Source organism: Dysidea avara, chromosome 8 (genome assembly GCF_963678975.1).
Source record: "Dysidea avara chromosome 8, odDysAvar1.4, whole genome shotgun sequence".
Classification (NCBI taxonomy): Eukaryota; Metazoa; Porifera; class Demospongiae; order Dictyoceratida; family Dysideidae; genus Dysidea; species Dysidea avara.
The window spans coordinates 9,280,420-9,307,191 of NC_089279.1; the positions used below are offsets into that span (position 1 = coordinate 9,280,420).

A 26,772-nucleotide genomic window follows, 5' to 3' on the forward strand; every position below is an offset into this window, starting at 1 on the left:
GTCTACATGTAGTAGTGAAACTCTCCAAGTTATGGTAGGTAGATTATCAACTTGGCACATTTGTTAGCACCAACGTAGCTATATACTATCCTGACTGTACATGTATAAGAATATTATGTACCGTATGACAGCAACTTTAAGAGAAGGAAAAGTTATTGGATTAATAGCTACACGCTTCATCAGTTTTGACAGTTAAATGTTAATTTAAAAATTAAATTATGAACTAAATATCTTTAAGGTACAGATTTGACAACCTGAAGCTGTACTTACATGTACTTAATATAACAATATAGGATATGGGTACTGTTCAAAAAGTTGTGATGAAGAATTAGTAATAATGTATTTAGTGCCCAAAAGATAATGCCCATGTATGGTGAATATGCCCATGTATGGTGAATATTGCACATACGAGTTACACAATAGTTTATATGCCATTAATATTTAGTTTATAATCACTATATTGGTAAATAGCAAACATTTATAAAACTACATCAGATCACACAGCATAATGGTTGTTAACCCAACACAGTGTTACCATTGTGCGTCCTTAATTGATAGACAACTTATTGATCATGATTCAATCAGTACACTTAAAACACAACTATTGGGTAGCAAATGCATTTTAAAAGTTATGTATGCAATTCCTCCCACAATCTCACTCATTAGTATGACCTGGTTGTTGTGTTGTGTTGTAAAATTTATACTAGTCCACTGAAACCAGTTCTGAAAACTAGACAATACGAATACCAATTTAATCAGTCTTATATGCATTACTTTTATCTACTTCATTTTGTTGAATTTCCTACTGTGAGTCTCTCACATGGGAACTCATGACACGACACAATACTTTAACTCTTTATAACAGTGTTCATAGCTAATTGCAACTACAGCTAGCTGCATATTTGAAATTCAAAAGTTTATCACTCATATTCATTGCACCAGATATCCTTGTGCGCTTGATATAAATTTTGAAATCATTCAAATACTAAGCAGAACAACTATTTGAAGTACAACCTAATAGAACATACATTACTTTTATTATTATAATTTATGTACATTATCTCTTCGGTTAATCAAGCACCCTACACAGATGACGAAGCGCAATTGTCACAAAACGAAATTTTTGTTGTAGTAGTTGAACTTACACTTTTCATGTTTTCCTCTACCACACACCAGACAGCAGGAAACATCACATACAGCATGACTGTCACCAGATAACAACGTGAATAATTTTATGAGACCATGACTGTAAATGGTATAATATGGTCCAGATGTTTGAATATTTTACCTGCAGAGTTAGAGCAGAGTGCATATCACCACATATTATAGGGTGTAGTCAACACTTCAACCAGCAGGGAAATAGAGCCACAGTATGATGCGAATGGTGAGTCACCATCAATGGTGTACAGGTAACCAGTCACAGTATTATAAGTACATATTACACACACATACACTATCACACACACACACACTCACACACACACACACACACACACACACACACACACACACACACACACACACACACACACACACACACACACACACACACACACACACACACACACACACACACACACACACACACACACACACACACACACACTCATATAGTTGTTACTATAAGATGGTGTTTACTTCCTGTTCATCACTAACATTGCATAAACATCACCAGTACAAGAGTTCGTATAGAAAATTTTCTATTTCTGGAACATCAACAGTTCACTCAACCTTCACATGCACGTAACTATTGCAGTGTGATAACAGTACAAGAAATTGGATAGCTCACAAAAAAATTCCCTATCCACAAATATGTAGTTCATCCACAAAAACAACCTAATGGCAACAACACACCGCAACAATATTCCCCCTACCACATACCATGTTGTCTACAGTCTTGATTCTTACTAGTTAGCTAGTATATACCCTTTAGTGGTATACCACTTGTGGCTTCTTAATGTCATAACATTTTATAGTAGTCTCATTATGGTACAATTAGTTTTAAAAATGACAGCACCCATGGAATGACCATTAACAAAAGCTATATCCTTATTAACAAGAAAGCTACGTAGTAGTTACCTATAGGGAGTTGTAAATACTGTAGTGTAATATATCTAGAGACTGACTCCACTGTGAAATAATAATTACTCACATACTGCATGAAAGTGCTATAGCTGTCAATCTAGAATGTTTCAGTGTACACAGGATGATACAAGGAAGTGGGATGTACTGTCTTGATTTCAATTGGTAACTATGGGTACATTCTTAGTGATGGGATATTTTGTAAATATGTACCATGATTGATAATTCTGATTGTCTACTGCTAAGTTACAAAGTTAGATAATTTAATAACTGAAATATTAACAATCTGGCTTTTACACAGAAAAAGGAACTTAAAGAGGACATTGATCATTTTGGCCAGATGCTACCCTATGCTCTCGGCCTTCTCTGTGCTTATTCAAAATTATTTCCCTTTCATCCAGATAATTAAGAAAGGAAAACCAGTGTATCCATCCACTACACTCTAGTTGTCGTGGGTGCAAGTTTTAAGGCAGGATAGTCATGTTTGCAATGGAATACAGCAACACACACACACACACACACACACACACACACACACACACGACCAAGAGATATCCATGCCAATTCTTATTACATACTAGTAGAGAATCACAAGTATTTGTGATGCTTTAAGAGCAAGAACCTTTATATATAAACAGGTGAATGTTTTCTATACTCAACGATGATTATGTGTCTGTGCATATGGTGAGTGGTTTTATTCCACAATTGTTTACACCATGCAGTTTAAACCACCACCATGCAAACAATTGAGTAAGGATAATACTCACACCTACAAAAGCTGCCATCTTAGCAATACTGATAACATACTATTTACACAGTTCCCAGTACTTGGTGTGTTTATAGTGTTTTAGTTCAATGGGCAATAATCACGATAATTGCATATGTAGTGAAATAATATTATCACCCATCCCTAGTAAAAATATACATAGCTCTATACATGGTCTAAAGAATGAAGATTTTTAGCTTGTTGGACAAATAACTTAAGAATACACACAACATTTAATAACCACAGATTTAACATGCCTGACAGGATCTGGTCTTATAATAGCCTTTCCAAGTTTGACTAGTCATAGCTCTTCGTGCATGGCATTTAACCTACCATTTTAAAATTTCACCAAGCAATAGTGGTATGTAAAGGATATCTTCAAGCTAGTGTCTTATTCATGAGTTAATCCAACAACTGAATGTGTTACTGTATAATACTCTCAATAGCAGCTTGATGTATTATATTGATATACGTCAAGCGATTAGCCAATAGAATTAGTATTACACTTGTTTGTTAAGGTCCCTTGACAGAAATCTATAATACTAATTTGATTGGCTAGAATAGTGTGGTGTGTTTCTATTAGAAGTAAATGTCCGACTTGACAACTATTGTTACCATAGTGATAGATGCCCAAGGCATAACACAATATGGTTGCTTAGCAACAGTTGCTAGGTAACCGATGCTAAGGCAAAACTCATTTTGAGACCATAGCAACGGTTGCCAGGCAACGGTTGCTAAGTGTGATTGATCTTTTGCAGTGGTTATTTTTTAATTTCTGTTGCCTAGTAACAGTTGCTATGGTTGTCGGATTAATTTGCAATAGGACAGATGGCTCTGGTATTCGGGATTAATAGTTCTCGCATTGTAAACAGGAAGGAAATAGTGCTCGGCTTCGCCTCGCACTATTTTACTCCTTCCTGTTTACAATGCTCGCACTATTAATCCCGAATACCACAGCCATCCGTCCTATTACATATACCAAGTTACAGGTAGCCAGGTACATACAATTGAAAGGATATAAGACCCATTTTGACAAATCCAGCCACATACTAAAATCACAGTTTTAAAAATAATAAACTCACAAGTATTCCACTGGTGGTGTATGCTCATCCCATTGCTTAGCATATAACCATATATAGTTACCATTTGAAGCTATGGGATAGCAGACAACAATGTTCATATCCCACTTCCTTGTATCATCCTATAGTTACTGCTGTCTCATTTCCTCCAAACATAGCATGAGGAATGTCCAGTGGAAACACTCACAATGAATAGTCCAAATGAAATGTTGAAGCATTGTTATAATCAATTACAGGATGGCTAATGTACATAGTCTCAATGCATTCTTCTATAGATATCATGATATATATTTCTTCATCCATACCTTCATGCATACACTTTACAGATGTTATCACGGATTCAACATGATTCTTTTAACAGTATAAGTATCATAATCTGAGTGTGTTGTGTGAATTTGTACTGTTTCTAAACTGAGACATTGCTCAGCCAACTTTACTAACTCTATACCAACTATTGCAGCTTGTATTATGTCTCCATGTGATTTGATGCACTAATAAATAGGACTTATATGCATTCATTATACATTTGTCAATACTACTGTGCATGCACAGTAGGGACTTTCCCACAAAATAATCCAAAAGTAGTTTTTTAAACCGGCACCACCGGCATTCTCATTGATTATAAATGATTACAATCATCATACGTAATTACATATTAGTCAGTACTGAAATAAATCATCTTTATGTACAGATCGACATAGGTACATATGTACATTATTATTAACACAACAGCATTCTCATTGATTACCAACAGCATTCTCATTGATTACATATGTGCAACAGCATTCTCATTGATTACCATCATCATACGTATTACTGTATATTTATAGTATGTACAAGTTGAGCTGGATCCTGAAAATCAGAAAGTGTCAACAGAGTAAACATTTCAGCCAACCAGATGATTAATGGTGATAGCAAAGATGTCAACAACAGACATGTACAGTTTGGTTCCATTACAAGTTCGGGAAAGGGCTGTAATAGACACTGTATATTTATGGCTTCCCCATAGGAAATGTGTGGTGAAAATTGTGATTGGCCGTAAATATTATGTCAGACATTTGAAGAAAAGATTTTGAAATATTTTTAGCAGGCCGAACAGTACTACAAGTGTGCCAAATTTCAAGATTGTGTGTATTTGCATCCATGAGTTATTAAATGTTTTTGAGGATCCAGCTCAACGTGTACATACTATAGTCAGTTCTGAAATGAATTATTTTTATGTACAGACCTAAATACGTACATACGTACATAAGCATTGCTGTACACATAGTATAGTAAATCTTTGTTTTGCAAAGCACAGGTACATACTAAGCGTACATGCAGTGTATTTTAAATTATGGTATATGCTACATTATTAAATTATGGTACGTATATACATACTAATGCATGCCATTGACATTGTGACCATTTGAAATGGAAATGGTCACATCCTATTTCTCATCTTCAACTGGAAGTTGGTTTACACAAATGATCATACGTAAGCTATTACATAAATCGACTCTTGAAATCTTCTCATTTGATAATTCTATGTAGGGTTTCTTGAGACTAGAATCTTGGTTAAACGCCAAACATCCCAAGGTTGTAATATACGTAATCTAGATACTCCATAGCTACTGAATCATGGTATTTGCAAGTGATGGCTACATGAGTAGATCTCTGGTTCATATACCATGTAATTTTTGGTTTGCAGTAACAATTACTGTGCTGGTTGAACCCTTTCATTTTCCAATCATGTTTATGACTGACTAAAATATAAAAGCAAAATTATCAGTAACCAATTTTAGGGTTCATTCATAATTTTCAGCATTTTCACAAGCTGGCGGACAGAGAATACTATTTTTACCTACCCCTTCCCTCCTACCCTATAAAATGGTGGTACTATACTGTGATATGAATAATCAGTGCTATTTTTTTGGTTTTCCTCACTCTGATTTGTCAGAATGTAGACAGAATGTTGTAGCCTTGTGTACACTACTTGGCTGCACTCCTGAAGTAGTCAATCAGACTCCAGCTGCAACCCAGCTTACGCCACCTTAAACATTCTAGCCAACAACTATTACTAAAATTCTTTATATTGTAGTGCTACATTGTAAAAAAGCATACAAGTGAGTTTACCCTCTCCCCCTATCGTACTTTCTGTACCCTTACGAAAATGCTGAAAATAATGAATGATCATGAAATAGTCAAACTGCATGCAGTAATAAACTTTGACCTTTATGTCATTCTTACTTTGTACCACACTTCACCAGGTCATAATGATGTCCTTCTTTGTGAGGCTTGTAGCTAATAGCAATAAGGTTTTGAAATTCAATAGCTTATCACACTCCTTGTATATAACTTTGTTCAGATAAGTTACATATCTAGATCAGTTACATGGCCAATGTAGACAGTGACATTTTACAACAATACTTTGAGGTGTAAACACTCTAATAAAACATACACTGTCATTGTCTCAAAATACCATCCCACTGGAGAGAGAAATTAAACTGTTTATACAGGGAGTAAAAACTTTTAAATCTGAACTGTTGGATGGAAAAAATCCAGACCATGCACTGATTATTTAGCTACTAGCTAGTAGTTACAATATAAAATAGCCGTGTATGTTTGTATCTCTGATTAAGTCACAGCATTATTTGCAATTGTACATGTGTAATGGATATCCCCATGTTATTTCCTCTACCACACTCCAGACAGAAAACATCACATTATACCAGCTGTTGTGGCTCCTTTGGTACATGTCTAGATTACATGTTGCTGGGGATCAAGTCGCCAGATGGGTTTGGATTTCATTGATACAGTTTTAGTTGAGAGATTCTGACTCCTTCCATGGCCCACAAGCTTTAGCCTTTCCATAGGTCCCTAGTGGGACCGATGTCACTTACAGATGTCATTTACACAGTTCTAGTTGAGAGATTCTGGCTCCATGGCCACAAGCTTTATTTAGCCTTTATGCAGGTCCTTAGTAGGACAGATTGGCTGTCATTAAATAATCCAGTTAGACTTGTAGTGGGGTCCATATCAAACTTTTTTTCTTAAAATAGTAACTAACACAGCCTGGCTTAGAGTAGGTTAGTTAATACAAGAGGAATAAGTATATATATATATAGTCAATACTTTACTATAAACCAGCTGCATAATTACACCATACATACATATATGATGACACATAATTATTGTGAGTCCCAATCAATGGTGTAAGTTTTCAGAACTGCTAAGATGGTATCATATTGTCAGAAAACACAATGGTGTTAATTGTTACTAATATATTTAGTGCATGGCTTGTGAATACCAGGAGTGCAGCTTCAGCCGCCATTACCATTACCATTTAAGGCTACTGCCGGTAACTATATATATATAGTACTTTAGTCTGAGGTATTGAGCTCAGGATTTATGCTGTTATCACCACATTCTAGCCCTAGTTTTACCACACCATTGTTTACTTCCTGTACAATACCATCATCATCATCATTAGAACAAAAGTGATATCATCATCATTAACACTGTGTAAACATCATCAGTAGCTATAACTGCCTATATTGCAAAAACTTATTTCTTGTTCATATATGGTCAAGATATATAAATCACTGAATCATGACATTTCTATAGTTCAGTATACCCATGCATGCAGGGGTTCATAAATTACCCTACTAACAATTATTACACTTTCTCAGAAACTGCAACAACACCATAACAATATTCCCCTACATTCTGTCCTGAGATTATTCTTAGCATGAGATTGACTAACTTATAGTCACAGTATTCACTGCATATAGCTAGGGCTGGCTATCTTTACATTCATATAGCTATCCAACTCAGGTTTCACTGTGTAATATCATGATATGGTGAATTTTAAATACAATAGTACATGAGTGTACTTGTAATGAAAGTTGCGGTGTTCTATGTATGAAAAAGACAGCCCAAGTTCCTGTGTACAGGGATGATACAAGGATGTGGGATGTACATACTGACTGCAATATCCTATAGTTTCAACTGATAACTATGACTCCTTAGCACAATGGGATGTGTTATTATTAATGCTATCCCACTAGGGACCTGTGAGAAGGCCTGTCAATACTTTATTATACGAAATTACTAAATAATTCAACAGGGCACCTGTGTTAGATAATTTAGTGACTGAAATAATTAGTGGCTAACATATCAACAATGAGAAAGTATTCAAACAGAACTGATTCTACATACTTGTGAATGATCATAGAAGGATCTGATATGTTATTGTATCTATGAGTAGTAGAAGTTAGGTATACAGTAATTATGTCTGCATAGTAGCGCAGCCCTCCAACATGCAAAACAATGACAGGTAGATTTCCAACTTGGCACTTGGTAGCTCTATAATGCTGCAGGCTGCACTCTTTAACAGAAGGAAAAGTTGTTGAATCAATCTACACTTCATCAGTTTTAACAATTAAAAGATAAACCAGAATTATATCCCTTTTATACGCATCAGAGGTTTGACAAAATTAAAAGTTGACAGGTTCATACTAATTCGTTGAATTTGTCAAACTTTAGCACTGTGACATGAGAGACATTACAAGCTTCAGGTTTATGCACACAGTTATATATCTTAGCTGCACTTACATGTGACTTGTGTGGTATAACAATACAGGATGGGTACTGTTCAAAAAGTTGTGATGAATGGATAATATTGATAATGTTTTGTGACCAAACGATATGCCTGTGTGTGGTAAATATTGTGCGAGTCACACAATAATTTATACACCATTAATATTTGATTTATAATCACTATATGTTGTGGTGAATAGCAACCATTAATTTGATAAACCACATCAAATTATACAACATACACAGTGTTACCATAGTACTTACTTAATAGACAACATATTGATCATGATGCAGTCGGTACAACTTAAAATGCAACTATTGGTTAGCAACTACATTTTAAAAGCTATGGAATAAGCTATGCAATTCCTCTCACAATATCACATATTAGTAGTTGTTGTGTTGTAAAATTTGTACTACTCCACAAGACAATACAAAATCAGTCTTATATATATTACCTTTACCTGCTTCATTTTGTTAAATTTCCTACTGTGAGTCTCCAGTACATGAAAAACTCATGGCTTGATATGACATGACACAATACTTTAACATAGTTCATAACTAATTGTAACTATGGCTGGTTGTATGTGTGTATTTGAAATTCAAAAGCTTATCACTCATATTCATTACATCAGATATCCTTGTGTGCTTGATACAATGGTGAAAACTAAGCAGAACAACTAGTTGAAGTACAACCTACATTATTATTATTTGCAAAGCAATTTTTTTAGAAGAAATATCTAATTGTCTATATTATCTCTTCAGTTAATCAAGCCCTACACAGATGACAAAGTGCAATCGTCATGAAACAACATTCATTGTAGTTGTGTTGTAGTAGATGAACTGATACACTTTCATGTTTTCCTCTACCACACACCAGACAGGAAACATCACATGTAACATCAGATAACACTGTGAATAATTTTATTGGACCAGTTATTGGCTTGAATCATTTGTATCTGTAGCTAGAGTCATATCACTACATATTATAGGGTGTGTAGTCAAGACCTCAACCAGCAAGGAAGCAGAACCACAGTACACGCATGCACGCACGCATGCACGCACGCACGCACGCACGCACACACACACACACACACACACATGCACACACTTATACAGCTGTTATTATAAAATGATGTTTTCTTCCTGTTCGTCAAGAACAATACTGATATCATCATTGCTAACACTGTGTGAACATCATCAGTGCACAGTGTATTCTGGACCATCAACCTGCACATGTATAATAAATATTATGTAAATTCAACTATTGTAATATTATAACTAGGTTTCCAGAATGAGAAGCTGGATAGCTCGCAAAAAATTTCCCTATCCACAAATGGTTCATCCACAAAAAAAAAACCTATTGGTAAGCTACTTTCTCAAGAACTGCAACAACACACTACAACAATATTCCCCTTATCATCATATTTAATGCTATAGTGTAATATATAGATCTAGGGCACTCCACTGCAAAATACTAATTAATCAGTGAATTGTACAGCCAATTACTTAAACACGTCTCCCGAATGCTGTACAATCAGTTAACAAATGATCATCATTTTGTAATAGCTTGTCAGACATATAATTTCTTGCTCTTAACATCATTCAACTGTACACATGTAGACACTAAAACTATTAATCATAAACTAGTAAAGTTATGAAGTACTGCCCTTTGACCTAGTCATTCCATCTGCTACTTGTCCAAGTTCTCAGCCAGCTTGTCCAAGAATTCAAATGTATACAAATACTCCTTCCTTTCAACGCTAATAAGGGATGCAAGTTAATTCATGTTACAGTAGTTGCATAGGAGTGGTATTCCCTTACCCATTCACTAGCTCCATTGATGCAAATAGCAGATATGTAGCTGAATCTTTGATCATGAAGCATTAAGGCAGCCTAGATTGGCTCAATACAGACAGCTTCCAAGTTGGTGGCAAACTTAGCAAGTGGAGGATTGTTGTCTAACTTGGTACAGTGAGAAAGACCTCATGTCCAGGCAAAGATAGAAGCTACATGGACGGTAATTTTATGAAATTCTAAACTCTCAGACAAGTGTGTACACATATTTGTGGTGGAGTCATTTCCACAACTGAAATATTATCATCACCCCCTAGCCCCCTTGATGTGTACTTAAAGTAATATCACCACCCTCCGTCCTGTTTAGTCACCTTGATGTGTACTTCGATGGCAGATGGTTATCACTAAATGGCTTCCACTACTCACAAGTAATCACATAAATTTAATGGTCCATGTACGCTTTGAGACAATTTGTGAAGAGATATGTATAGAGCATGTAGTGTGTGTGTGTGTGTGTGTGTGTGTGTGTGTGTGTGTGTGTGTGTGTGTGTGTGTGTGTGTGTGTGTGTGTGTGTGTGTGTGTGTGTGTGCGTATGTGTGTGTGTGTATGTGTAGTGTGTGTGTGCGCATGTGCGCATGTGCCTGGTATGTACAAACAACAGATTACAAGGGAAAGTGGAAATTGTAAATGCAGACATTACAAAAATGTAGAGGTGGGCTTAGGGGGTGGAGGGGCCAGTACCTCTCCCTCCAACCACCCCCCTTTCAAAAAATTTTCATAGTGTTGCTCATTAAACAATGACAATGAATATAGCTTGCTAGGCACCTTACACACAATTCAAACATTTTTGGTGCAGTTTGTGAATGTGTATAATATAATAAATTTGTCTCTAGCAAAACGCTACCTATATAGGCATAGCACTAGGGAAACATGAAAAACTAGGTGAGTTAGAGTCCCTCTACATTGAGATACTCTAATAAAACAGTCATATATAACATAATTATAAAACATTGTTTAGCAGTTTACACAACTAAAACACCTGTTCTAAATTGACTCTATCCATACCCTAGTGATTGGAAATTCTGTGGAGATGAAAAATCATGCACCTACACACCACATGCCAACATTATGTATCTATTTTGCAATGCTTGTGCTTGAATATAACTAAGACCTTACAGTTATTCCATATCTATATATATATAACTCAATATAGTATGAACTCTCGATAAAAGTTTTCAGCTAAAATTGCTGGGGGTAGGGTAAGGGGAAAGGAGGGCATGCCCCCAGACTCCCCTAGAAAGTTCCGTTATGCTTTGCATTTTGCAAGAGTGTGCTTTACACACTGTGCAGTCACTTCTACCACCAACCAAGCAAAATCCTCCTAGGATGCATCATCCAGATACTCAGTTGTGGTCCCTACAGTAGTACATGTAACAGCCAGGCACATGCATTAATACATAAACTGACATCATAGCTACATGTGTAACATGTAAACATACATAAAGTTACATTTCTTAAATGCCAGCTGTTCAACCAGTGAACTACTGACAATTGCACAATTTTTATTATGCAGCTAATGGCAGTGATTTGCATATGATGTTTCTTCTGGCCTTGCCTGCTGCATAACAAACAACATGAAAGAAGCAAACGTTATTTACATTGCACCATAACTCAATTACATCAGTTATTGTTTGTGACTATTAATTATATACTGTGCAGTTGAGACCTTTAGATACATATGTTTGTATGATGGTGTTCTGTAGTCAGTGACTCCTACATGGAAGTGAATAAGAGCATTATGATAATTTGTGTAAAACAACTACCTGTTGAGGATGACACAAGGAAGTGGAATGTGGACATTTTCATAGCCCATGATTTCAAATGGTAACTATGACTACATTCATATTAATGGGATGTAGCATATACCATAATTTAAAATGATTCTCATTTTCTCACCACAACTGCAGTTATGTAGATTATTATAGTACCTGAACTATAGAACTTGTAGCTATCTGTTCACTGTAAAAACTGAAGCATCTACAGGACACCAAAAAGTCCCAAAATTATACAGACACCACTGGTGATGATGGTGTTTGAATTGGTGTCCAGAGGACACTCAATTTTTACAGTGTTAGAATGAAATCATAATTAATTTTATGGTTAAGGGATCATGATCTAATAATAAAATGGATTATTTATAAATTTAGTACGTGCATATTTGTAATGGTGCTGTATGTGTGTTGTCATAAAGAGACTTTCATACAGACATTTTTGTCAAACATTATTTCAACCTACTAAAGGATACTTTACAACCAGCTCTGTTATACTGCATGTGTTGTATTTGTTTAGATTATACTGTAGCTAGCAACTTTAATTTTCTGCTGACTGAAAGGTTAAACTCTCCAGTGGTCATATGTTTGGTAGTAAAGTATCTTGCTGGTTTGCTTTCATAGTAAAAATTGTCCATTGTGTATGGTACATGCATGGTGTTGTTTAATTTATTGGAACAATCGTTTGTGACTGAATTTGCGAAAAGGGGTCTTCCACACACATCCAAATTACCAGCTTTAATGATTCATAACTTTATTATTGGAATTGACTTGACATTTGGATGGTACTGTAAAAAGCATCAACATAGCTTCTAAAAATTTCAGGCTTGTATGAATTTTGAACACTTACTTAACAATTATTTCAAGTTCATAGAATTGGATGTGTGTGGAAGACCCCTTTTCATAAACCTGGTCACATTTTGTGTACATTTTGTTCTCTGAATGACACAAGAACATAAAAGTCTGAATGTTTATATGATGCAAACTTTATGCAGTCAAATATCAAGTGCAGAGAATGGCAGTATTTTAAGATAACAGAAAAGAGACCTAAAGGAAGGGAAAAAATCCCTCCAACCCCAGGGTTTGAACTACTACTGCATGTACATAGAATGGTGTTTACTTCCTGTACAACATCACATCATGAGAACAACACTGATATCATCATCACTAACACTGTGTAAACATCATCACTGAGTACTAGAGTTTATAATATTACAAGAGTGGAGATATACATAAATGAGTGAACTCTAGTGGTCTAGTAATACTGCATGTGAAATTTTCCTCAAATATAACTAGTTACTTAGAAAATTTGATAGCTTATGAAGAAATTAGCTACCTTACCCAGCAGAAAAACAACTTATGGATTAGTCACATTTCTCAAAAACTCCAGTACCACAATAAATTCCCCCATAATCATGTAATGTTGTCTTGCTATACAGTTAGCGTAGTCACAGTGTGGTTTCACCTAACAGTGGAGCCTTCTTACATGATATATCAACACCTAGCTATAAGCTGACCATTACAAAGTGCCCATTAACAAAGTAACTAGCTACCCTGATTTTAGGGGTCCTAATGTAATCAATACTATTGTATTTGGCAATAACAAACCATTCAGAACTGTCTTGAGGCCTAGCAGGATCACCAGGCTCTGCTGTGCAGCATAATCTCATTGAACTTCCAGTGTTTACAGGATGACACAAGGAAGTGGGATGTACTGTCTGTAATACCATCCCATGATTCCAACTGGTCACTATGACTACAACTTTAGTAATGGGATGTTTTTCAAATACCTACCATGATTTAAAAAATGATTCATAATTCTGATTGTCCCCACTGCAAAGTTAGATAATTCAGTGACTGAAATACCAACAAACTGACTTAAGTTTAAACAGAAAAAGGAACTGCATCCAATCATGTTAGCCACATGTAACCCTCTCCTCGAGTATACATGGTGCTCTTTCATACAAAACTGAATAAGGAAAATAGCTCTACATTTGTACACTGATATGTGCCAGTAACACTTTAGTTGTCATGGATACAAGCATTATCATAGCTAACTATGCAGTCATAGAAGGAAGGATAATCTTTGTAACAGTGTAAGCTTCCAAGTTACAAGACAGATAACTTGATACCTTGTGTAGTGATTGTCTCTATGAATACAACAACATGTGAGACATTATCTAGCATAACATGTAATTATGTTACTTCAAGAAAGTTATGAGATTATCAACGTGCTTCAAGAATGAGAGCCTTAAAAAGGAAGTTGTGGTGAAGGGGATGATGTTTTTCTACTCAAAAATTGTTGTGGGAGTGGCTCAATCATTTACACTACCAAACATTTGGTTTAGATTAGAACAACATTGTAATCACTAACAACAACCATTTGATAAAAAATACATCAAATTATATAACATATGGTTAACCCATCACAGTGGTAACATGAAGCTTACTTGACAGACAAAATATCAACTAGTTACTACACCAAACTCATTTGATGTCTACTGAATTGGTATGCATGAAAGCAACATCAAACTACTTTATACATCATCAGACTAAACATATAAAACATTTTATTTTAAACACAAACCATTTAAATTTCTACACCACACATGTTTGTTGATACACAACTTGTCAGTACATGTTCCACAGTTACGTACACAACAAATGTATAGTGAATACATCTATGCAGCCAAATAGTTGTGTTGGGGTGACACATCCTCCAGCTAAAGGTTTCCTATAAATTACTCTACAAATGCCATCTTAGCAATACTGATATGCATCCACTCACCAACACTCCAGTTGTCTTGGACATGAATATCAGCATGTAATTATGGACGGTATGATAATATAATGTTCATAACAGTGTAACCTTTCAAGCAAAGTTACAAGAATAAATTAAATACAGTAGTTACATAACTTGGGTACCATGCAGCTACGCAACACCACTACTACTTGTACACAGCAACATGTATATTAATGTGTAGTGCCTAGCAAGCTGGCATATAGGTATAGCTGCATTTATATACGTTATTTCAAGAAAGTTAAATAATTTGTTATAAAGAGGCTGCTAAAAGGGAAATTATCATATGAACGAACATATGTTACATAAATGTAGTGAAGGAGCTGAGCTCAAGGTTTATCTCACGAAATTTTGTGAGTGGTTAGTTGCACAATTTTTTTATACCACTGATACAGTATTAGTATAATCACATGTGGTAGTGATTTAACAGAATTGCAATCATTTGATAAAAACACATCATACAACATATAGTTGATCATGGTCAACCCATCAAAGCATCATAGTGGTACCATGGTAGTTACTTGGCAGACAACATATTAACTAGTCACTACAACAAACTCATTTGATGTCTACTGAATTGGTATACATGAAAGCAAATCAAACTACTCTTTTACCATGACATCATTAGTTTGTTCATGCAAAACATTTCATCTTTCTTTATTTTAAAATTTTCCACACCACACACACACATACACACACACATTTGCTGATTATTAGTCACTATCCCGGACTTGTAAAGAAGGCTGCTACAAGCCTGTGTAGCAGGAAGTCAGTAACATGTTACTAAAACTGTTGAATGCAGAAAAAATCCTAGACCCTTGATTGGTGGTGACTTGAACCACAGACAGCTTGCAGTCTAGGCAAGTGCCTGAGGAGCTACACAGCCTGGGATCCAGGATTTCCTCTGTATTCAGCCAGTACTTGAACATCATGGCTTCTCATGTTTCATTAAGTGATATAGACAAGACATTTAGTACATGTTCTACAACTACTCAACCAATATGCTTAACAACTCTAAATAATTGTGTGTAGGTACATGTGCGTATGTAAGTGACAACACATCCTCCAGCTAAAGTCTTCATACAAATCACTTTACATAATTATGTCAAATGTAGCCAATTACTTCACTACATCTTCCGAATGCTGTACAATCAGTTAACAAGTGATAATCATTTTGCAAACAACAGTTGTAGCTTGTCAATCATATAATTTCTTGCTCTTAGCATCATTCAACTGTACACATACAGACAATAAAAACATGCTCTAAATTTCTTTGCAAACTATTATCATACACTAGTAAAATAAGTAAAGTTATAAAGTAATTTGACCTAATCATTTTTTCTGTGCCAAGTTCTCAGCCAGCTTGTCCAAGAATTCAAATAGTCCTTCCTTTCAACTCTAATAAGGGATGATGAATACAGCAAGTTAATTCATGTTACAGTAGTTGGGGGTGGTATTCCCTTACCCGTGCATTCACTCCATTGATACAGATAGCAAATATGTAATTGAATCTTTGATCATGAAGCATTAAGCCAGCCTCAATTGTCTCACTACCAAGTTGGTGGTAAACTTAGCAAGTGGAAAATTGTTGTCTAGCGCATAGTCAGAAAGACTTCATGTCCAGGCAAAGATAGAAGCTGCATGGATAGAAAAAAATCTATTTATTGATCAGATATTGTGATTTCCTGAGAACATAAAATTCTAAATTTTCAGACAATTAAGTGTGTATACAAAGTCATTTCCACAATTAAAATAATATCACCGCCCTCTGTCCTGTATAACCCCCTTTTGTGTACTTTGATGGCATAAAGTTATCACTAAATGGCTTCCACTACACTTAACATGTCACAAGTAGTCACATAACTTTAACACTTTTGAGATAATTTGTGAAGAGATCTGTAGGGCATGCTGTGTGTGTGTGTGTGTGTGTGTGTGTGTGTGTGTGTGTGTGTGTGTGTGTGTGTGTGTGTGTGTGTGTGTGTGTGTGTGTGTGTGTGTGTGTGTGTGTGTGTGTGTGTGTGTGTGTGTGTGTGTGTGTGTGTGTGTGTGTGTGTGTGTGATCTAGTGGATGTAGGGACCAGTACCTCCCCCATCCCCACCCCTCTTTCAGAAATTATTTTTCATAGTGTTGCTCATTTAACATAGCGTCTTAGACATAATTCAAACATTTTTGGTGCAGTTTATGACCGTGTATAATATAACAAATTTGATTGCCACCCATATAGACATAACACAAGAGAAACATGAGAAACCAGGTGGGTTAGAGTCCCTCTACATCGAGATACTCTAATAAAACAGTCAAATGTAGCATAATTACAAAACACAGTTTATCAGTTTAAACAACTAAAATACCTGTTCTAAATTGAGTTATGACTCTATCCACACCTTAATTAAATAAAACTTACTGGAGAAGAAAAATCATGCACCTGTACACTTCACACCAACCTTACCACGATCTATGTTTAAATATTTTGCAATGTTTGTGTTTGAATATAGCCAATACCTTATCATTATCTAGCTCAATATAGTATGAGAACCGTCAACAAAAAATTTCAGCCCGACAAAATTGTTGGGGTAGGGGAAAGGGGGAAAAGGAGGGCACGCCCCCAGAAAGCTTATGCTTAGCATTTTGCAGAGTGTGCTTTATACACTGTGCAGTCACTTCTACCCTCCCTCCACCCCCCCCCCCCCCCCCCCCCACCTCCCAAGCAAAATCCTCCTGAGATGTGTCATCCAGATACTAAGTTGAGTAGTATAATAGCCAGGCACATACATTATTACATAAACTGACATCATAGCTACGTGTGTAACATGTAAACAAACATAAAGCTACATCTCTTGAATGCCAGCTGTTCAACCAGACAATCACACTATTGTAGCTAATGGCAGTGATTTGCATATGATATTTCTTCTGGCCTTGCCTGCTGCACAACAAACAACATGAAAGAAGCAAACGTTATTTACATTGCACCATAACTCAATTACATCAATTATTGTTTGTGACAATTAATTATATACTGTGCAGCTGAGACCTTTAGATACATATGTTTGTATGATGGTGTTCTGTAGTCAGTGACTCCTACATGGAAGTGAATAAGAGCATTATGATAATTTGTGTAAAACAACTACCTGTTGAGGATGACACAAGGAAGTGGAATGTGGACATTTTCATAGCCCATGATTTCAAATGGTAACTATGACTACATTCATATTAATGGGATGTAACATATACCATAATTTAAAATGATTCTCATTTTCTCACCACAAGTGCAGTTATGTAGATTATTATAGTACCTGAACTATAGAACTTGTAGCTATCTGTTCACTGTAAAATCTGAAGTGTCCACAGGACATCAAAATGTCCCAATATTATACGGACACCACTGGTGATAATGGTGTCTGTATTGGGACAATTGGTGTCCAGAGGACACTTCAAATTTTACAGTGTTAGAATGAAATCATAACTAATTTTATGGTTAAGGGACCATGATCTAAAAATAAAATGGATAATTTATGAATTTAGTACATGTATATTTGTAATGGTGCTGTACGTGCGTTGTCATAAAGAGACTTACATACAGACATTTATGTCAAACTATATTTCAACCTAGTAAAGGATACTTTGCAACTGGCTCTTCTGCTATACTGCATGTGTTTGTATTTGTTTAGATTATAGCTAGCAACTTTTCTGGTGATTGAAAAGTTAAACTCTCTGGTCGTGATATGTTTGGTAGTTGCTGGTTTGCTTTCATGGTAAAAATTGTACATTGTGTATGGTACGTGCATGGTGTTATTTTATTGGAACAATCGTTGCATGTAGATTTTCTTCTCTGAATGACACAAGAACATAAAAGCTGGAATGTACATGATGCAAATTTAATGCAATCAACTATGAAGTGCAGAGAATGGCAGTATTTTAAGATGTGTGTGTTAATCAATGCATCCCATTGCTTCAGGATTTAGCCACAGATTTCCTTAGCATTATCTTTACAGGATGCTATTTTACACAAATCTAATTATCACTGATAACAGCTACTAGCTAGACTCAGAGTTCAGTGAGTCATGAGTACACTGTGAAACCCCATCAAAAAGGACATCTTTAAAATTTGGAGAAGAACATATTATTATTACAGGGGCGTAGCCAGGATTTTTTGAAGGGGGGTTCCAGCACCAGCATTGAGTTACTAGAAGCAGGGGTCTGGGGGCGCAGCCCCCAGCCGCTGAGAGACTTTCAATATTTTAATAAATCAGAACTCAGCAAATCGCTATATTTTATGCAAAAAGTACATTAATTATGTTGCATTAAGTGGCCCTGGGATGAAGGTACTGTAGTACTAGATAAAGTCACCTAGTGGAAGCAGACAGCATAACACATAGAGACACATATAGCTAGTAATCTGTAAGTGATGGTTATATCTCACTGTGGTATAGGAGCCATGAATCCACTGATACAAATGACGATCAAACAATATAACTATACAAATATGCATAGCATGAATTCATTTTGCATAACACAAGTGATAAATTACTGGAGCTCTATATCTTTAAACACTGCATACCAAAGCTATAGCAGTATAAGGTCATGCTAAGTTTTGCATTTAATGTTGGAATGTCTGAAAAACTTCATATGGACATGGATATTTACATGCATGTTCTATTAGAGTATACCTGACTGCTCTATTAGAGTATATACCTGACTGCTCTATTAGAGTATGTCGATCTTTTTAACAAGTTTTGAAGAGGGCTCATGTTACCTCTGTAAATCCTTCCCTGAGAGATGAATGTAAGTTTTATCAATTGTTGTGCTGTGCCATTACACTATATTGCTCACTCATTTTGTCCTGCCACACTAAATGGTGTGTTAGGATCCTGCTTGCAGAAGTCTAAATTTTACAGGGGGGGTTCCGGAACCCCCCCTCCCTACGCCCCTGTATTATGTATATAGGATATTATTATTTTGTACCTATACACTTTGTACTCCTGTGATCAGTGTACACCTCTCTACTGAGGTCACTTTTTAAAAATATCATCATAGAGTACATAATACATTGAACTACTATCTAAATGTCTACTTTACAAGCATCCAAAGTATAAAACAATTGTCTGTTCAGGATAGTGGATAACTATACTTTTATTTTATTATTAAGGCTTACAGCAAAAGTGTTGAAGGTCTGTAGGACACTTGGTCCTATGTTTGGAAAGGTATAGGAAGGAGAAAAATCAATGATTACATATTAACATGTGTGATACAGCACAGTCTCATAATTTCAGTCATCATATATAGCTACAGATCACATCAAGGTTTCATGATGATCACAACAACTAAAGATTTCAGCTAGCCCCTACAGATTGAGCAGTTGCAACTTAGAGCACCACAACATTATCTGGCAACCCTTAATTCACAACATATACATCTGAAATTACAGATAATAATTAGCTAGGTACTTCCTTCCATGATCTTTCCTGAATGTTGTAAGATACCTAAGGAATAAATTACTAGTTGCACTTTCCCTGGTAACAGTATGACTTGGCATGTGTAAATAATGTCTCCATCAAACCACTAAAGATTGGAACACAATAGTTAATATGGTTTAACTGTACAAAGATTAATGACACTCAGGATGTAGAACTTTTAATGTCACTTTGTTGATTTTGAATAGACTAATATAGAACACAGGAAACATGGCAAGTAGCCACCAATGTCCACAACGTTGTTTCTGTTTGAGAAGGTTATGGCCAATTACAACTATGGCTAGTTGATCAGGAATTTTTGCATGAAAATATTGTTCAGTACATTTTACTAATATATTAGTTACTATGAGGTCAATGTAAACAGAACAAGTTCAAGTATAAGTACTCTAATAGAACATACATTATTTGTAGTAACAGGTTGTGTAAAAAATAATATCCAGATGTCTACATAGTATCTTTCATTGCTTAAGCCCCACATCAATGTAATTCTATGGAACACATTCCAAATTAAATAAGAAATCATAATTTTGGGGTGAAGTGCTGGAAGGAGTTTTACACTTGTGTATACACTTGTATAGGAAGCATCATTTCTACATGTGTAGAGCTTTATTGATATTTTTTTTGCAGAAATTTGTAGGAAATATTCCCACTATGTTGAATTTTGTAAGAAAGATTCCTACACATGGCACAAAGTGTAAGACATCTTGCAGTGTAGGAATAATTCCTACAAGTATAGGAATCATTCCTACGTACAAGTGTAGGAATTGTTCCTACACTTGTAGGAACTATTCCTACACATTGTGCCATGTGTAGGAATCTTTCCTACAAAATTCAACAGTGTGGGAATATTTCCTACAAAATTTCTTAATGTTGCCTTACACATGTAGGAACCATGCTTCTTACACAAGGGTAAATATTGGTACATCACAGGAAATTTGCTGTGTTTTGAGAAAAACTGGCTTCTTATTTAGTTTGGAACATGTTATGGTGTAGTAGAGTATTTCCTCTACCACACACCAGGCAGGAAATATCACTTATGTCAATAATTAAAGAGATTTTGCTGTGTATATTACTAAGTCAAAGTACACCAGTTAGACCCTATAGAAATGGGATAATCCCTAGGCCTCTCTTTTGCCACATGCAGTCACACACACACACGCGTGCACGCACACGCACGCACGTATGCACACACGCATGCACACACACACACACACGCACACACACACACGCACGCACACACACACAACACTCACACGTTTGCTAATGTATACAGAATGGTGTTTACTTCCTGTACAACATCACATCATGAGAACAACACTGATATCATCATCATTAACACTGTGTAAACATCATCACTGAGTACTAGAGTTTATTATAATATTACAAGAGTGGAGATATACATAATTGAGTGAACTCTTGATGATCTAATAATAGCTACTGCATGTGAAATTTTCCTCAAATATAGCTAGAAAATTGGATAGCTTATGAAGAAATTAGCTACCTTACCCAGCAGAAGAAAAACAACTTATGTATTAGTCACATTTCTCAAGAACTCCAGTACCACAATAAATTCCCTCATAATCATGTGATGTTGTCTTACTATACAGATAGTGTATTTATGTGGTTTCACCTAATAGTGGAGTCTTCAACACCTGGCCCATTACAAAGAGTACTAGCCCTCATTAACAAAGCAACCAGCTACCCTGATTTTTTAGGAGTCCTAATGTAATCAATACTATTCAGAACTGTCTTGAGGCCTAGCAAGATAACCAGGCTTTGCTGTGTAACATCATCTCATTGAATTCTGTTGTAACTTATGAATATTCCAGTGTTTACAGGATGACACAAGGAAGTGGGATGTACTGTCTGAAGTACTATCCCATGATTTCAACTGGACACTATGACTACGACTTTAGCAATGGGATGTTTTGCAAATACTTACCATGATTTAAAAAATGACTCATAATTCTGATTGTCTACTGCAAAGTTAGATAATTCAGTGAAAAGGAACTGCATACAATCATGTTGGCCAGATGTGACCCTATCTATGATTGCTCTTTTTTGATGGATAACTGATGTTTTTCTACTCAAAAATGTGTTGTGGGAGTGGTTCCATAGTTTACACTACTGAAGACATTTGGTTTATATTAGAACAACACTGTATAAACACAACTTGGTAGTGATTTTAACAGAATAGCAACCATTTGATAATAACACATCAAATTATATAAAATATGGTTAACCCATCATAGTGGTACCATAGCAGTTACTTGACAGACAATATATCAACTAGTTGCTACACCAAACTCATTTGATGTCTACTGAATTGGTATACATGAAAGCAACATCAAACTATTTTATACATCATCAGTGGGACATACAAAAAATTTTATTTTAAAAGCAAACCGTTCAAGTTTCTACGCCACACACACTTGTTGATACACAACTTGTCAGTACATGTTTTGTACAGCTACACAACAATGTGTAGTGAATACAGCTAAATAGCATGTAGGGGTAAGTGGCACATCCTCTAGCAAAAGTCTTCATACAAATCACTCTACATGTGTCACATGTAGTCAATTAACTAACTACATCTTCTGAATGATAATGACAGTCATTGTACTTTACGAATGACAGTCGTAGTTTATCAACTATATGATATCATTTCTTTGAATATTTAATTTCATCACTCAATTGTACATATACACAAAACATGCCCTAAATTTCTTTGCAAACTACTATTATTTATTATACCCTAGTAAAATAAGTTGTTATTGTTATTGTTATTATCTACTTTACCAGTTAGGCACTGGAGGGTGTACACAGAAGGCAGAGCCTGTTCGAGGTGTTTACCCATAGCCTAGGAGCCTAAGCGAAAATCTTTGAGCTAAATATCCTAAAGTGAAACGGGACAAATACCTAGAAGGGGTGAAAAAAAGTTACAATGTCTCTAAAGTTTTGCCCTTTGACCTAGTCATTCCTCCTGCTTCTTGTCTAAGTTCTCAGCCAGCTTGTCCAAGAATTCAAACGTATTCAAATAATCCTTCCTTTCAACTCTAAGAGATGAATAGAGCAAGTTGTACAATAGTTGGGGGTGGTACTCCCTTACCCATTCATTCCTTTGATGCAGATGGCTAAATCTTTAGTCATGAAACCAGCCTCAATTGTCTCAATACAGACAGCTTCCAAGTTGGTGGCAAACTTAGCAAGTGGAAGATTATTGTCTAACTTGGCACGGTGAGAAAGACCTCGTGTCCAGGCAAAGATAGAAGCTGTGTGGATAGAAAAAAATCCATTTATTAATGAGATATTGTGATTTCCTGAGAATATAAATTCTGAACTCTCAGACAAGTGTGTACACACATTTGTGGTGAAGTCATTTCCATAATTAAAATAATATCACCACCCTCTGTCCTGTTTAGCCTCCTTGATGTGTACTATGTGATGCTACTAAATGGATTCCACTACACTTAACATGTCATAAGCAGTCACATAATCTAGTGGTTCAGCATAACTTTCAATACATCACTGAGGGTCACTGAAGACCTTAGAATAACAATAGGATACTGCTGTTGTCTAGACTGACCTATTGGGTTTGTAGATGTTTCCTTTCCTTGCTGATGGAACCGGTAATGTCTGGTGACTGTACCGTGGGCTGCCTCGGCTTCAACAGTCTTGCCATCAGGGCACTGTAACACACTGGTAATCATTCCCAGTGAACCATAGCCTAAGATTGAAGGATAATAGGGAGACCCCCATGGTGCTTTATTTACCTTGAGCTATGGCGTCTGACTAGACATCTCCATCATAGTTCTTACATGCCCACACAAATCCACCCTCAGCCTTCATGGCATAAGCAACCATGTCATCAATCAGTCTGTGTTCATACCAAATATCCTTGGCCTCAAATTGTGGCTTGTATTCTCTGTAACATACAATGTAGCAACAACGTTTGCTATGGGATTGACTGTACTTGTCATAGATCTCTTGAAAGATGTCCTTGAATCGTCCATCGTACCTCTTCAAAATGGTGTTCTTTGTACTGGAATAAATATGAAGAATGAAGTATGGGGTATGAGGAATGTAACTAGCACACAAACACATACCTCATGTATAGAGGCCATCCCTTATCAAGAGCATACTTGAATGAGCTGTGAGCAAAGTCAGTGATTGACTAACAAAGGAAAATATCAGAGTCACAATGACATAGGAAAAAAAGATTATGGTAAATGTAATACGTTGACCACAATAAAATAAAACTTCCATTGCCAGTCCCATTATGTACACAAACTATTACACCAAGTAAACAACATAATTTGGCTAATCAAATAATTCCAATAATTGATAACACACTTGAAGGCTTCTAATTCCCCAATAAAATACCCCATGCTATGGCAGTACATCACAGACTATACCACACACATTGAAGTAGTCACATGACACTTCCTGGTTACCAGTACTGTGTTGTGTGGGTATATAATAGTCATGTGCATTGGCTTCCTGGTAACTGGTAAGGAATGTGGTCTGATACAAGCCCACAATATTTCATCATTTAACCCAAAGCCATTGAGGGCTGTACCACACCGAAAACAATATACTTGACAGCTTGGAGAAGAAATGTTTATACCAACACACATGTCAGGCAGACAAACAGCAGCTCACTTTGTCAGTGTTGTACATCCCCATTGCAACACCAGAACCATCAAAATCAAACAGTTCATGATGTTGAGCCTCTCCACCGCTAGCTGGAGTGTACACAAGCTCCACTTTTCCGGCACCTGGCACCACAAAATCTGTAGCCTGGTACTGTAAGAAAAAGAGAGAGTATACACTTGGATACACTACCCATATCAAAGGATGGTGAGCAGATGGAAAGGATTACTTATGACCTGATATCAATGTGATAATACTGTTTTTGTTTATTTCTCAAGAATAACTGCAACCATTTTGTAGAAAATATTTGAGAAGCTCTACAACATTATTACTTCTCTCTTCATTTATTTCTCAAGAATAACTGCAACCATTTTGTGGACAATATTTGAGAAACTCTAATTACATATTTGATACAGAGAGCACACACACACTATAAGGATTCATAGTGACCCCCATACAAATGATTCCCAAATTAGAACTACATTCCCAAAAAAGGAGACGAGAAAACTGATAAAGGTGTTATATCATGGTGAACTCTAAAACAGCACTCAAGCCATACTATAAGGCCACAGAAACACTTCATCACAAACACTACACACAATAGAATTCCCATGAGGAAAGCACTCTTGTTCCATTTACAATAGAGTTGCATCATATAATATGATCTTTCCTACACAAATATCCTTAAATGTACATTTCCACATGAGAGAGAGAAGTCCACAAAAGTTGCGTAGTATTACAATGGCTACATATAGTAACTACATCACTAAAATATACGATTGGCAATGTGCTTATAAGAACAAGACAGCAATAAATAATGAGGTATTATATACTTTAGTTGTATATGGAACCTACTTGACATGGTCACTATAGTGAGGTGGTTTTATTAATGAGGTCATGAAGTACAAATTAGCTACATTCCATGGTCATTATAATGAGATGGTCAGTATGTAAGGATGACCACCAAGGAAAGCCTCACTATAGCTTATTATCACTGACATGATTTACAAACTTTTAAACACTTTTTGTTGGGCAACTATTATTAAATCAGCCATGCCAAAGGACACATTTCCTTTTTGCAATAAGTTAACTCATTTAGTCACCTGCTAAGCTAAGAACAGATGCTCATAATTTACTAGTCAGGCAACAGTGGAAAATGTTACTAAATATTATTGGAAGTTAACTGACATAAAAAGAGACAACTTTGTGATCAATGCAGTTTATTTTAAAATTATTCACAAGTTGTTTATACTAAATTAAGCACAATAAATTCTATTGCCAAGTAAGCGTCAATTAAACTGCCATCATTGGAGACCTTTATGTAACTATCCCAAGAGACTTACAGTTAAACAATATTAAATTATTCAACGATATTAAATTGCTTAGCAGGTGACCAGTTGAAAACCACAAAGTGACTTCTAACGTTGTTCAAAAAACTTTAGGTTTCACTAAATACACATTTCCATAATTAGACGTACAACCATAAAAATAATATATATTTTCTCCAATTCCAAGGAGTCATGTGAGAGGTCACCTGGTCTGCATGGGCGTGACGTCCGATGATAATCAGTTTGGTCCAACCAGGCACCAGACGAGGAATATTCTTACAAATAATGGCCTCTCGGAACACAGTACCACCCAGTATGTTCCTGATAGTTCCATTAGGTGACTTCCACATTGCCTTCAGTTTAAATTCTAATAAGAAATTCAAGACA

At 35.9% G+C, this 26,772-nt stretch overlaps 1 pseudogene; it reads right to left on the reverse strand.

Moving 5' to 3' along the window:
* Positions 1 to 23,314: 23,314 nt before the first annotated feature.
* LOC136263240 (isocitrate dehydrogenase [NADP] cytoplasmic-like) lies at positions 23,315 to 26,772 on the reverse strand (annotated as a pseudogene).